The sequence below is a fragment of the Triticum aestivum genome, chromosome 6B (genome assembly GCF_018294505.1).
Source record: "Triticum aestivum cultivar Chinese Spring chromosome 6B, IWGSC CS RefSeq v2.1, whole genome shotgun sequence".
NCBI classification, from domain to species: domain Eukaryota; kingdom Viridiplantae; phylum Streptophyta; class Magnoliopsida; order Poales; family Poaceae; genus Triticum; species Triticum aestivum.
The window spans coordinates 286,142,892-286,158,527 of NC_057810.1; positions in this window are offsets into that span (position 1 = coordinate 286,142,892).

The following is a 15,636-nucleotide window of genomic DNA, read 5'->3' on the forward strand; positions in this document are numbered from 1 at the left end:
AACATTTTTTTCACGAAATAAGGTGGCCCGTCCGGTGGGTCCCTGCTATCAGGTCGAGAAATAATTATTTTGCGCGTAATAAGGGGGCACTTCCTTGCGGCCGCCTGGACCCAGCTGTCAGCCTCTCCACGTACAGTACTCTTTTGATGGAAGTCGGTCGTTGACCACGCCGCGCCGAGAGCACCAGGGCGGTGGTCTGGACGACGACGAGGCCTAGGAAGGGGACGACGCGGAGCCGGGGAAGACGCGGTAGTGGTAGCCCGCGCGGAGAGGAGTACGAGGGTTCACTTGTTCGGATGCGGTGTGAGGCTGCCATCGCCGCAGAATAGCAGGGGTGTGGGTGAGTAGAGGGATGGCCTGGCCAGCGATGGGAGTAGTACGGGGCGGTGAGGCCTCCGCGGATCACAGCCGGCCACGAAAGGCAGGAGCACGCGACACGACCGGCGCTGCTTTGGGCGGCTGGAGCAAGAAGACCAGAGGTTAAAGAAGCACTACAACCGTTGGATGGACATCGTACGATCACTGCAGCTAGAATCGTTTATATTGACTAAGTTGACAAAGCCCTTCGTACGCGTCAACTTAGTAGGCGCACACCTCGGATTTGGCAGAGAACATATAGCCCATTTGCGATTTGTAAGAATGTACAGCACATTTGTCAATTCTAATGGAATTTACTACAGCCCATTTACGGGTTTGTTAAAAGTACAGCCCAACTTCTAGCTAGGACAACGATTAATAATTTCAAACAACCGCTCAAAATAGAATTCAAAAAAAAATCCCACATATTGATGGGATCCGAAATATTTTTATCCGAAATTTCTAATCAGGTTAAATATAATTTCAAAATAAAGTTGTATCACGTTAAAATCCAACGAAATATTGCGAGCGCAACAAGTAATGAAATTAAAATTTCCAAATTCCAAAAATAATATATTTTTCAAACTAATTACGTGTTTGGTGCATAGTAATTGCCCAGTTATTATAATTACATCCCATTTATTATTTCTTAAAGTCCATTTTCTTGTTAAGCCTAATGCATACCTCCTAGGAAACTTTGCAGCTCAGTGGGGGGGGGGGTAACAAGTTGACCCGAATATTGTGTACAACTGTCGGCCCAGTTGCATTGCTGATGTTGAAAAAAAAGGCTTGTGTAGTACAATACAACCTAACATGGTTACTCGGCCCACATTCAGGGACGCCGGAAAGGCCCAAACAAGGCTTATGTACAACTTTTTGTGAGCTCAATTAATAACTTAAAAAAAAGTTATATTACAGTGGAAACTAATTAAAAGTTGTCACGAGCAAATAAATAATTCAATGGGTCCCACTTGTGCGTGTGCGTGTGTGTGTGTATGTGTGTGTGTGTGAGAGAGAGAGAGATAGAGAGAGAGAGACCCATTGGTCTATGCTCGTAAATACATCTTTCAGCCATATGCATTGCTGATGCTCAGTAAAAACTTATATAGTTGACACAATCATATAGAACATCATAGCACACTGAACTTGCATACAAAAATTTCACGCAGGCGGCACAATCAGGATGGAAGCAGTGGATCGCTACGGGAAGGGTTATGTTGAAACCAATGAAGTCGTACATAACGGTTCATCGTCTTTATAAATGACGGGGAAATATCTTGAATGTTGTGCAAAGAAAATAGACAGACAACACAATAAGTTCTACTAGCACATTAAGTTGATGTACAGCCCTTTCTAAAAAAGTTCAGGTACAAAATTAGAACATGTCACAATAAAATGTACTAGCATATCAGTGCTTCAGACCCATAGCTCGGATTTAACTAGTACTATCTGACAAGATTCAGTTGTTACCTCAAATTAGAGCACATCCAGGCAGCCAGCCCTGCCTCTTCTCCCAAAGAAGCAGTGGTCTCCGCCGCGCGATGGAGTAGGCCCTGTGCCATCCATTATTCCGAGCAACACGGGGAAAGTCTGACGTTGACTCCTGTAATGGACGTCATCGACGTACCCTGGCACCAGCAGCGGCGGCAGGACTTTGATTGATGGATTGACCACTTCTTCGACATGCACGAACACTTGATATAGGTACATCCCTAACGTGGTCCGCGGCGGCCTTGGTGGTGACGAATAGTACAACCCCGGTTCCCGCACCGGTATCTCAACACCAATCACCTTCGGTATGGTGGACGGCTTCTTCATCCATGCCATAACCGTCAGAGCCCAGCTGTATGGAGGAACAAACATACTTACCAGCTCACCTCCAAGGTCATTGATAAGCTCGTTCATGGACTCGCTGTTCCAAGCACATCGAGACATGCCGTGGAAGGTAAGCTTTGTTAAAAACTCAAGCTCAGAGGGCACCAAGCCCCATCCTGGGTGCCACCGATCAAAGCTCACCAGCGCGCCATCGCAGAACAAACGCCGGGAATATTCGAACACACGACTGTAGTCGAAAGTTGTTCGGAACCTGACGAAGAAATCAGCCGGTGGCAGACAGACTTCGACGAGCAAGTCACTTATTTGGATGCCGTGCGCAATGCCAAGAGCTTTGACAAGGTCGTTCGGCGAGATGGGAGGCCGGTCGCCATTGATGGTTACCATCAGCACTTTGCCTACAAACTGGTCGTCAAGCGCCGCCATGCCATTGTTGAGCGACAGCATGCAGCGACCGAAGGCAGGACGGACCTCAGGATCTCCGGCTCGAATATCCGCGTTGACCGGCGACATGATAGTGCGCTTGAGTACAGGGAATACAGGAGGGGGATTTGGGGGAACTGGAGTAGGAATCGAGATTCCAGAGGTGGGGGAGGGGCGGGAGACTGGGGATGAAAAGGTAGCATGAATTTCGAGCACACGCCAATATGCTCTCGGCGCGCAAGCGCACGAAAATACCGGTGGCACCCACATGTCGGCCTAAGAGTCCTTATTATTTCTTTTTTGGAGAGCCCAGCCTTTTTTTTAGGATCTTTTGAGAGCCCGGCCCGAGAGTCATAATCGACCTGTTTGGCATTGCATTACTACTCGGCCCATATTCAATGACACCTCACTGGCCCAAACAAGTGTACATCATCGAAAAGACAGTGAGCTCAAATTATATAACTTGAAAAAAGGAGATATACTCTGAACACTGGAGAATGGTGATGCCCTCATTTAGCCCACCTGTAGTTCGAGACAATAAATAGTTCGAAACAACGATATATACAACATTCAAACACTGACTAGTGACTACTACTGACATAAACAGCAAGACATGATAGTTCATAAGAAGTCTTGCTACACCACCAAAACGTACCCATCTGCAGCGCTCAGACTCTCGTGATCCAGACGAGAATGGCATTCTAAGCAGAAGCAACTATTACATAGAAAGAGTGACATAGACGAGGATGACCAAATGACAAGGAATATGCATAACAAAAGAAAGAACTACCCATCCAGAACCAGCAGCAAAGACAACAAAGTCATTCGAAGAGATGATCCAACACCATCATAATTTGCAGCCCCGCTTTAGCGACCAGTGATCCGGAGACACCAGTACTCCACCCTTTTGATGCAACAGCCCAGTTACCTATCAACCTAAAGGCTTGAACCACATCACTGCCTGTCGTAATTGAGACATCCAAGGATCAAAGTTAATCCGGATGCCTTTGTCATTCTCACCTTCTTTTGGCTGCAGGCTGTATCATTGACAATCAGGGGAGTATGCTCCCGAACTCCTAGGGCTCGCCGTGTAGACACAGTTTTCCATAGCAAACAGAGCCTCTCTGCCATCAAGGTCCTTGCAAACAGTGATCTCCTGGTTAATCGGATAATTGAGTCCGAGGAACAGAGAGTGTGAACCAAGGCTGTTTACCCGCCTCCAACTAAAAAATCCTAAAGGCCCCAACAAGCTGGTATCCTGCTCATAGACGTAACAGCCACTGTCCGGATACTCACACGGTGCTTGTATACAGTGGGGTTTTTGCAATATAACTTTTCCGACTCATGTGTCCGAATGATCATCAGTCTTTTGCCGTCGTCTGATCGAGCGAGGAACCAGTTGTGCTTCCCTGTTTTTGGCAAAGGTGGTGTAATTACAAAGGGCAGTAACTGTAGAGACGCTGCATCATATCAAAAAGGACAGGCATTGTTAATGTAAGATCAGCATTGTTCAGAGTATGAGTAGGATAATGCAAGAAACAGCATTGATATGTCCCTGTTGGAACTGGGAGGAAAATACAGGGAAATGTATACTGGGTTCGAAAATATAGAAGTGCCATGGATGGTTATACTCATGTTATCTCGCAATCCATTCTTCACAGGAAACTACCATGTCATGCATGTTATGTAATCATGTTCTGTCCTCACAAACAAATTCTTCAAGGTAACTAACAGACCATGCATTGTTATATACTCGTGTTCTGTGGGCAAATATTTTGTGAGGATATTATTCTAGCCATTGATTGCTGAAGGGCGAATATAGGTATGTACACATGGTAAGCATTGCAGGATTTCACTACTTCCAAATATAGAGTTCTCCATATGCACATTTACTTCCCTAATGTATGGTTAGATGAAACCAACAGTGTGGTGCATGTTTCTACATCATGAAAATGAGGAAACTAACATGGCCATTGATACACACTCATATTTACTAGTAGTCTATAGATTACTGTAAAGTAAGGATAATATCCATATATTCCTAACCGTTTGATTATTCAGGGTACAAATTGGCTATAATGACATGGTCACAATCGCATGAATTAACTCATTCCAAATATAGCTGATTTACGGTATCTCTAATATATTGCCATAGTTCTACTCAAATTCTGCTCATACAGGGATATGCCAATCATCACAAAAAGTTCAAACAGTGTCATGGCGCCATCATTAACATGAGACAGAAACAACTTACACGCATCGTCCCAGCAATACGTGGTGCCATCTGCTTTGTCGATCGCGTAGATGATGCCATTGTGTTCAATAGCATCACAGAAGTGTGTATCAGCTTTGATGATGATCCACTGCGAGCCGAGTTGTCTCCAGCTAAAAAAGGCACGGGTGTAAAGATAGGCGAGTCCGCGGTTGAACAAGGCAATTAGCTTGAAGTCTGTGTAATTTTCATGTCGTGTGGGTACTTGGCAGATTACAATCTTCTACAAAACAAGGTCCGTCCAACTAACGTAGTAATCTAGATGACTTGGACCGCGATGGTAATACTCTATATAATCCAATGGAGGAAGGATAATCTCATGGGAGGTCTGGAAGTTCACGAGCACCAACTTTTTACCGTCTTCTCTGAAGGTAGCCATCCAGTGGGAGTTCATGCCGACCCAGTACATACCTGCCAAGAAGTTTCGGGCGATGGTGATCGGATCGATGTCGAGGGAAATGATGTACGGCAACACACTACATACCTGCAAAGAAGTTTTGGCTAATGGAGATCGGATTGAAGTCGAGGGGCATCATGCACGCCTCCGTATCATGGTGAGCCAATCTCGCAAGACCAGATAGTAGCAAGCAGGGTGTCTTGAAAAGCTTAGGCCTCGCTTCGACAATGGCCGTGTGCATGTCCCTCGAGCATGCAGCCAGCCGCAGGGCGGTCAACATATCCACACACGAACAACAGAGGTCGAGGATGTCACTGGGGAGATTGCTCCAATCGCGGCTCATATGGATGCTGCGCGGTTCGCGTTCAGACATGGTGGAGTTTGGAAGGGGGCTTGATTTACGGGGGAGAAGGATCTCGGTGCTGGAGCGGCTAGCGAGGGAATAGTGGTACTGGGGGAGGCGAATGAGGCGACGATACACGGGGGCACAGTGAGATGGAGACGGAGACAGAGACGGAGAAGGAGATGGAGATGGAGTGGTGCTATGGGAGCGGAGAGGGAGATGAGGCGAGGTGCCAATGTGCTGCACAGTGGCGGTGACAGAGTGCACAGTGCATAGGGTGAGGCTGACTTTGGTAACCCGAACACGCCGCCTCACCTGGACTAGTGTCAGGCGCAAGGTGTTGTCACTTCACTGTGAGGACCGGATGAATAGTATTTTGACCATCAAGTGTACCATAGTTGTACTACTACTACTACTAGTAGTAGTAGGAACATGAGTACTCCAGTATTGTATAGCGGAAATAGGTCTCCCATGCTAGAATGCTTGTTCACTTCATCATTTAGGTATCATCCATATTACGAGCAGAACCAAATTCTCGTGCATGCCCAATCAACGCCCTGCCACGATGCATGCAGTGGTCGTTCTGGTGCATCAAGGACGGCATGCAGATCGTTCCACACTTGAGAAGAGGAAAAATGGAAAGGTAGAACGTGGCAGCAGAGGAAGAGAACGCTGGCTAACGAGGCTGGGAGGGGATCGAGCAGGAAGTTAATGCTCCACGCCTAAAAGTTTTTGGAAAACCTGATTTTCATAAGGTGACTTATACTCACCTAAACGGAGGGAGTATTCCTTAACCAGAGAATGTTGTGTCTCCCACTCACGCGCTCAACAAAAAAAAGCTACGACACATTTTTTTTATCTGTTTGCATAGGTCCCACCTATCAGGAAGGATGGGCATGTACACGAACAGGTACGACTCCTCAGTCTACCCGCATAGCCTTTTCGTTTAGTCTACCTAGCCGTCTAATCAACTGCCTGCATGCCACTTCTCCCATTTACTTCTCCATCGGGAACCGATTCGCCTGGCTTCTTCACCTCCCCTTCGTCTTCATTTGCATCCAAACCCCACTGCGTTCACATTGTTTTAACCTCTTTAAATAATCATCTACTACTTCAGTTAGACTAGCCATCTAATCCTAATTCTCCAAACCATAGCCCTCCGTTCCAGCGGTTCCAAATGGCGAAAGAGATCGAGATGCAGGTTTTTAGCGGCCAACATGTCCTCATCGAAGGCTCGATGCGCATAGTTTCCACCGTCACCGTCAACCCAAGGGTTGTTCGGCAGTGGATCAACAATGTATCCAACTCCCTCGAAAAGGTAGAGACGAGGGTCATCGGTATTGACGCAGAGTACACAGAGCGTGCCCCTGGGAAGATCCAGCGCACCGCAGTCCTTCAGATGTGCCCCGAAGATGATGTTTTGGTGTACCACATCTTTACACTCGCCCTCCATACCAGGTGAGCTTCACGATTTCTTGTCTTGGGAGGACGTATACTTCTGTGGGGCAGCCATCGAAGGGGACAAACAGAAGCTGGAGCCGTACAACCTTGATTTGAAAAGCATCGCTGACCTACAAACCAGAATCAAAATTGTTCTAGAAGATTGTGCTAAACAGACACCATCCCTATTCGACGTAGCAAATTTTGTGCTCGGTACAAATCTTCAGAAGGGTGACGAGACCGTGGCATTAAGGTCGTATGGATGGGAGAATTATCCCTTGACGTACGAGCGGATAAAATATGCTGCCCTCAATGCCCGTGTGAGTTTCAAGATAGCTGCAAGGTCCAAAGAGCTTGTTGTGAAGCCGTCTCCCACAGAGAAGAAGAAGAAGAAGAAGAAGAAGAAGAAGAAGAAGAAGAAGAAAACGCTGCACCAGCAGGAGGGCATTATGGATGGATGAACTATTTCCCCTCTTGTAAAAATAATTATTCCCTCTCGGTGTATATTGATATAGATGGACTATTTCGATGGTGTGCATGTCTTTGGAACAGAGTAGTAGCGTGGGTCCGCTTGACTATAAGGAACTATTTATCCGCATATATAGCTTTCTCTGCTACTCCTTCCAGTGATCGGTATGCAGTGCATGTGTCCGTAGACATGATAGCTTGTCCATGGAAGTTCAACTACGGCGACCATCACGTTTCATCTCGCGATTCCCACGACGCCTCTCCAACCCATGACACCACGCCCCCGATGTGCGCCTCACCCCTCTCGGCCGCACCGCCCCTCTGCCTTTGTGTGCATGACATGTGGGCCACCTAAAATGCGGCGAGCATCAAGTTTCTACCACAGCCACCCGCGATTCCCACGACGCCGCTCGAACCCATGAAACCACACGTCCCCCGACCTGCGGCTTACCCCTCTTGGCCCCACTGCCCCTCTGCCTTCAGGAGCATTACATGTGGACCAGTCACCTATCGGGTCCACATGTTATTGACTCAAAGGTAGGTGTAGTAAGGCGCTGAAGCTCAGTCCCGACGGCCCTGAGAGGGAAATGTAACTCCTGCACCAGGGATTGTGGTGCTCCCGCGGCACGAACTCATGCCAAACTCGAGATTTGTTTCTTTACTATATATGCACGCAACGATTTAATGGACATTGTAATCTCAACATGTGATGGGGAGCTCTAAATTTGAATTTGAAACTTATAAAACGAAAAGATTCAAAACAAATAAACTAGGAGATAGGGAGTATATCATAGGATGTGTCCCATACAAAATAAGTCCCCTGGTTTGTCACCGCGAAGATGCGGTTAGAAAGGAGCATAGTGTCTTCCTACTCGTACGACAACGAATCGGCCGCAGACAGCATGGTCCGCCTTTGACCGCCATGTGCAAGGTTCGTGCTATCTTTTATTCAATCTCACCGTGGTTCCATCGTACCAATTCATGCGGTGGCCCATTGCATGGCTGATCCCAATGTTGGACAAAGGTTCTACGGGAACGGTGTCACCGTTGTAAATGTTGTGCAAATTGATGTTGGTACCCTACCATACATATGCAAGCCAATCTCCACTCGCACCGAGCCTAGCCTGTGAAACAGTGGACAGGGGGAGAATTAGGAAATGGACACGGAAGTAGTCTTTACAATGCATTTACTACGTGATCAAACTCATCTTACCTGCTCATCGGAGGAAATCCGAGTGCCCCTCAACGTCGGCATCTCAAGGGGTGTCAACTTGCAACTACAGCCACGCTGTGCTGGAGAGACCCCCAAGGAAACATCCTCGTGCATTCCATGGAATATCAAGATGCATTTGTATGAGTAGTTTATCTTGTGAGAGAAAAGGATGAACGAGGGAAGGCCTCTAGAGATAGAGATGGACACTACTGCTACCAATGTGCTGGCCCGTGTGTTGCAATGGATCCAAACTAGTAGAATAATACTTGTTCACGTGCTTGAAATATAAACACTCTAGTTTTGATATACATGTGTCAGCAGACACGACAGCTTGTCCATGGAAGTTGAACCACAGCGACCATCGCGTTTCTTGTTTCTACCACTTCCACACCCACACGCGATTCCCACAACGCCGCTCCAACCCACGGCACGACGTCCCCCGATGTGGACATGGATCCTCTGACGTGGCTATCACTGCCTTGCCCTGCCTTTCCTCCGCTGACAGGTGGTACCCACGCTTATGGGTCCCACATGTTAGTGACAGAATGGTAGGATTGTTCGTGCCCCTCATCCCTCTCGGCCCCACCGCTCCTCTGCCTTTGTGTGCATGACATCCGGGCCAGCTGAACTGCGGCGACCATCAACTTTCTACCACAGACACACCCGATTGGACGCGGTTTGCCTGCTCCGTTGCTGTGCTCCGATCCATACTCCCGCACCATCGAATTTTCATCCAGCGGCTGTGACACATTTCGTCCCGGGTATCAATCCTCAGCCGGAGTACTTATGTACTACAGGTAGTACCCGCCGGTGTGGCCATCTACGCCTCGTAACGCCCCGACGCCGAGCTGTGGTACCCTCGCCACGGCCACGCCACCACCAGCCGGTTCATCTCGAATGAGTGAGTCGCGAACCATGCCACCACCATGAGAATGACATGTGGGCTAGTCGCATTTAAGGCCCGCATGTCATTAACTCATAGGTCGGGCACTAAGCCATTGAAGTTTGGTCCCGTGGGCCCCGAGAGGGAAATGTAACTCCTACAGCAGGCCTTGTGGTGCTCCCGCAGTACGAGCTCGTGCCAAAACTGGAATTTGTTTCTTACTACTACCAACTAGTACTAGTAAGGTACACGTGCATTGCACGCATGAGATTCTGGTGGTTTGCGCATTATGCTTCTAAGTTTTCTGGATTCTAACATGTGGCAAAATTTGGTAGAATGTAAGGTTAGGCAAGTTTGATTAACTTAGGTGAGTGTTTGGTTCAAGCCACACCTTAGGCAAGCCACACTGGCCCCACATGACATACACACACAAAATTTGGCAAGATTCCCTTAGGCTTGCCAACTTGTGGCTCTCATTTTGAAGAACTTATTAATAACTTTGCCTGAGCTTAGTTGTGGCAAAGTTAGTCATGAATTAAGTTCAACCATGGAGTCTTCTAGATTATACATGTGGCAGAATCTGGTGGATGATATCCAATGGCCAGTAGTGCTCGGATTTGCCATCTTTGTACCGTCGGATTGGCTTCATCCAACGACCAACTTTCACAGTTTTTCACACACTATATAGGGGGTATAGATATAGATGTGCCGGTCCATTGCAATGGATCCAAAGTATATCTATTTAGTGGAGTGCACTCTAAACACATTATCTATTTATTTTTCTCTAACCTTCCGTAGCCATGCATCCAAGCCACATAAGCTTCAGGGTGCCCCCCACATCATATTATTCATACTATGTTGATTGAAAAAAAGATAAATCACCCAAAACAAGATCTTCCCGTTTTTTGTTCCTACGATGTTGTGTCGTGCACGTATCTACTAGTTGTATAGTGGTAGTACTAGTAATATAGTATTAGGAGTACAAACTTGGTAAGTACTAGTAGGAGTAGTACTAGTACGGAATGCTCCTACTCTATCAACGAGCCCCGTCTGACACAAAATTTCTTGGCTTCCGTGCTACAGCTAGATCTTCCCCTTGTTTCTGTTTTCCAACCCGGCGGCAGGCGGGGTGTCGGTTTGCTCAACGGGCGGTCCCACATGAAAGTGAAAATGCTAGGCACAGGGGCGGAGCTACGTGAGGGCCAACACGTGCCCTGGCCCGCCCAACCTAGCAGGATTTTCGTAGTTGTACATTCAGTTTTGAGGCATGGAACGTCAACGCAAGGGTAATTTCTATAGCCTGGCTAGACTGGCATGCCCAACGTTTTGCTTCAAGATCCGCCACTGCTAGGCAACACGCCTTCCCTAAGCTATGCGTCGTGCCGGACGGGCCGTGTTATACTCCCGATTCCCGGGCGTGTGGGGGTGCGATGCAAACATGGCAGGCCTTTTCCTTTTACTAGCAACGTGCCCGTGCGTTGCAACGGATCCAAAGTAGTAGAATAGTAGTATTTGTTTACAAACTTGAAAGAAATCACTATTGTTTTGATATACTCCTAATATATTACTCCCTCCGTACCTAAATATTTGTCTTTTTTGAGATTTCAAATGGACTATCACATACGGATTATATAGACATATTCTAGTGTTTCTAGCAAGATGCCCGCGCGTTGCACGAAGTTGATGGAAAAGGTAAGCACAACTTATAAATTGACGGATGGAGTACTAGTTACAGTGATGCATATAATTAAGCAAAGGGATCGCACATGTCAGTATTGACTGGAACGAGAATGCAACAGCACAATAAGAATTAAGGCCACGATGATGCAATCGCAGTGGTGGTTACAGAAGGCAAGAAGAAAGATGGATCCACGAACGTACGACCTCCTCCTCCTCAACTTAGTGCGCCAGGCCACCGACCGGTGGCTAAGGAGCGGCGACTTTTGTGGCGAGGTCGAGGTGCTTCTCAACAAAGGCATCCAAGGCTTCCAGCCGGTTGAGGAAGGCCAATGTCGTAGCGTCCTCACTGGCCTTGTAGATACCTATGTACATGATTTGCTCGTACGCGTGGATGTGTAGGTCGACGAATTCTTGCAGGGCGAGGCGCCTCGCAGCGAGCGCGACCTCCAGGTGGACATTCTTCGTGGCGTCGGTGGGCAGTTGCAGGGCCACCAGTGCTTGAAAGAGGTTCCGGCCACGGAGGCCGATTAGGGTGGCAGGCAATGAGGAGCCCGGGGGGCGGGCTGGAGGAGTACGGCGATGTCGTCTGCGATCTTCTTGAGGACGGTGAACTTGTTGCTGGTGGCAACGATCATCTGGTCCAACTGAGAGTCGTAGTTGGCATCGACGGCGGTCATCCACCAGCCGGTCTCCAACACCGTCTGGAGACGATCCTTGGCGCCATGCCGCAGGCCGGCGTCGTGGACCATCTGGCGCAGCCGCTGGCCGCTCATGCGCATCGCCGCCATGGGTCTGGAGCGAGCTCTTTTGCGCTTAGTGTAGGTGCTTAGGCAAGTGCTTAGGTGCGTACGATGTGGTAGATGCATTGTAATGGAGGAGGGGCGCCTTTATATGAGGGCAATGAGGGCAAACTGCGTTGCATTCACATCGTCCAGCCTCTTTTCCCGGACCTCCTCCCATTACTTCCCTCATGCATTAATTGAAGGAGGATGCATTGGCCGTCCAACATACCGGGAACCACTACTCCCTCCCTCGTCTGCATTAAAGGCGTATCGGGAACTGCGCCGCCCGCTGTCAAATCGAATACTCCCTCCGTCTAGGTGAGTATTAAGTCATCATACGAAAACCAAATACTAGTAAACACATAGGCGTGGTGCATTAACTCTCACGTTGTTTCTTATTTTTTTGACATAAATAGAGGAATCAACCAAGAAAGATGTGGGGCTTGTATGCTTTTCTGACTTGAGACTATCAAACATGACATGCAGTGGTCAGTTCGTTGCACACGAACAAATACAACCCACGTCAGCACACACGCATCTTATAGCATCACATCCAATGGCTATAAAAGATGAATGAGACCAAATTATATCTCATCTAGATGAGTTCTAGCAAAACTGTATTAATAATACTTAGTACTCTTGCGACATGTATCATATAAGTATCATGTAGTACTTTATTTATTGCCATGTAAGACACATAGTTCACAAGCGCTCTCTATATGTACCACCTTTTTTTTAATTTCAAGTTTTGCTCCATGGCGCAATCCATCGATACTACTACTGTACAAAAGTGGAGTATATTACATTTTTAAAAGGCTAGAGGGCGGGGCAGTCTAGCTCGGTCGGTTTCACGAGAGGCGAGGGCCTTTGTGATTTGATGGCTCATTAATGCTGTCAAATTGAATAGTACTGCGTCGCCCGCTGCACGCCCGGCGCCTCCATTAAACCCCTCCGTTAAACCCGCATGCAAACGGAGAATCCTACTCCAGCCACACGTCCGTTCATGAGCGGGCCAGAATTAAACGCAACACCGGCCGAGCTCCTCCCATCCGCCCTCAGTTTAAACGAGGCCAGACGCCGGCCAAGCTCCTACCGTCCGCACTCTATTTACACGAGGCCAGACAGACAGCGGGCAAGAATCGCACCCCTCCGCCGCTCCCCCATATCCTCCTTCACCATTTTCTCCACCCTTCCGATGGCTTCTGATGAGCCGTTCTCCGGCATATTACTCGGCTGGGTGGCCCGCCGAGCCCTCCGGATACGGGCGAGGCCGCTCGGTGCTTCACCAACCTCGCTTGGCCCGACGGAGCCAGTTGCCGCCCCAAGCAGGCGCGTGGCTCAGCAACTCGCTGCTCCAGTTCAGCTCGATGAGGAGTGGTGAGTTGCTCCACGCCGGCATGGCAGCGAGCACGCCGGTACGGGCTCCATCGCTGTCGCGTCGTACCGCGCCACCAGTGTCTGCGGTGGCCGCGCCTCCCGTGTCTGTGGGCGCGCCTCCCGTGCCTGCGGCAGCGCCATGCAGGCAGAGACAGAAGCCGGGTGCGTGGAGAGCGACGAGTCGGTGGCTAGCTTCTCCGTGTCCGCCGCCATCATCAAGGAGAAGTAGAGGCCGCCGCCACTTGGGACCCATGAAGGCCACCGCTGAGGCGATGACCGCGGATTCAGGTGGTTTCTTTGTTGCTTCGTCTCTTCTGAGGACCTTCGTCGACCCCGCAAGTGTCTGACGGACATGAGGAAAATAAAGGGATCCGTGGGCGGCCATTTAGAACTAAAATAAGTCTAGATATATCCATTTCTAGGACAAGTATTTCCGGACGGAGGGAGTATTAATTATACAAGAGAGCCGGATTGGCACCTCTTAGTTCATGTAAATGTAATTAAATCCATCATGTTTATATGAAGATCCGGCTTTTTTATACGAAATCCTTCATGCTTATATGAAATCAGTCCGTGTTTGCACGAATTTCATCTGGTTGGTTAGAGTTGTAAAAATGTATGCCGCTGGCGTTTGATGTCGTCCTCCGCGGAAGGAAGCGGGAGGAAATTTGTCGGCTGCCGTTGGAGATGCTCTTTATGCTGGAAATAATAGAGTGACATCCAATCCATTTGAGTTAATTGCATGTATGATTGTCCCTCTATAAAAAGTTAATTGCATGTACAGTGTACACGTGACTTGCAGGGTGGCTACAGCTTCGTACAGAAAGTTAAAAAGAAACAAGTCCATCCTTAATATTCTAAGTACTCTGTGGGTTCCACTGTCAGTACAGTAGTGAAAGAAGTATATATTAAATAAGTAGAGTAATATATAATATACAAATCTAAAGTTAAAAGACAGAATTCAAACTCATGTCATCGCGTTGCGAGCATCCGGCGCTAACGAGCCCAGCACATTTTTGTTGTAGACCATGCTGGAGATATATCTCCATGTCTACTCTTATATATACTTCATTCGTTCCTAAATATTTGTCTTTTTCAGATTTCAAATGGACTACCACATACGGATGTGTATGTAGACATATTTTAGAGTGTAGATTCACTCATTTTGCTACGTATGTCTTTTCAGGAAGGGGTCAGATTTGTCCTTGATTTATTTATGAGGTATCCAGATGGCACTGCACCGCCAAGAAAAGAGGGTAACATCAAAATTATGGACTACTTTTTTGAGTATGTTGGTAAGGTCCGGTCATAGTCACTTGTTGAAATCTCTAAAAAGACAAATACTCCCTCCGTTTGGAAATACTTGTCATCAAAATGGATAAAAGGAAATGTATCTAGACGTATTTTAGTTTTAGATACATCTATTTTCATCCATTTTGATGACAATTATTTTTGGACGGAGGGAGTAGAAAACAGAGTTGGTGATGATGGTGTGCGTGCCATCCTGCAATATATGCCGTCGGATTTATATCTAACGAATAGGAAAGAAACTATGGCAGTTTTGCCAAAATATACCCACATGTCTCTCCACGTTCGCAAATAAGGCCTTCCCTCGTTCAGCCTTTTCTCTCACAAGATAAACTACTCATACAAATGCATCTTGATGTTCCGTGCAACGCACAGGCAGCTAGCTAATTTCTTTTAAAATAGTTGCTGCGATAATTGGATTGAAGTGATATATTTTATGTCTGCCCCGAATGATTTCAGATACACTAGTAGTAACAAAGAAAAGGTTGCCTTGTTAATTAACAGAAAACAGGGTGAAAACTATCACATGAGGCTGATAAAAACAAGGCACACTAGGTTCAGCGTCATCGTCACTACAGCTGTGCGCGCACGAGAAGTCTACATATCGAGGGGGCTACCGAGCGAGGCACCGAGACACAATGTTTGAGAGAGAAACCAATTGACAGATTATGATCAGATCGCGTTGTCACCCTTTTGCTGTCATTGTTGGGGGGGGGAGAGAAAGACGTATCGAGAGTGTGCGCGGTAGGCATAGAGGCACAACTAGCGAGTGTGTGTGTGTGTGTGTGTGTTTGAAAGAGGAGTCGCTAGATTATTATCAAGATCGATGTGCCACCCTACTCCTTCGGTGTCGGGTAGTG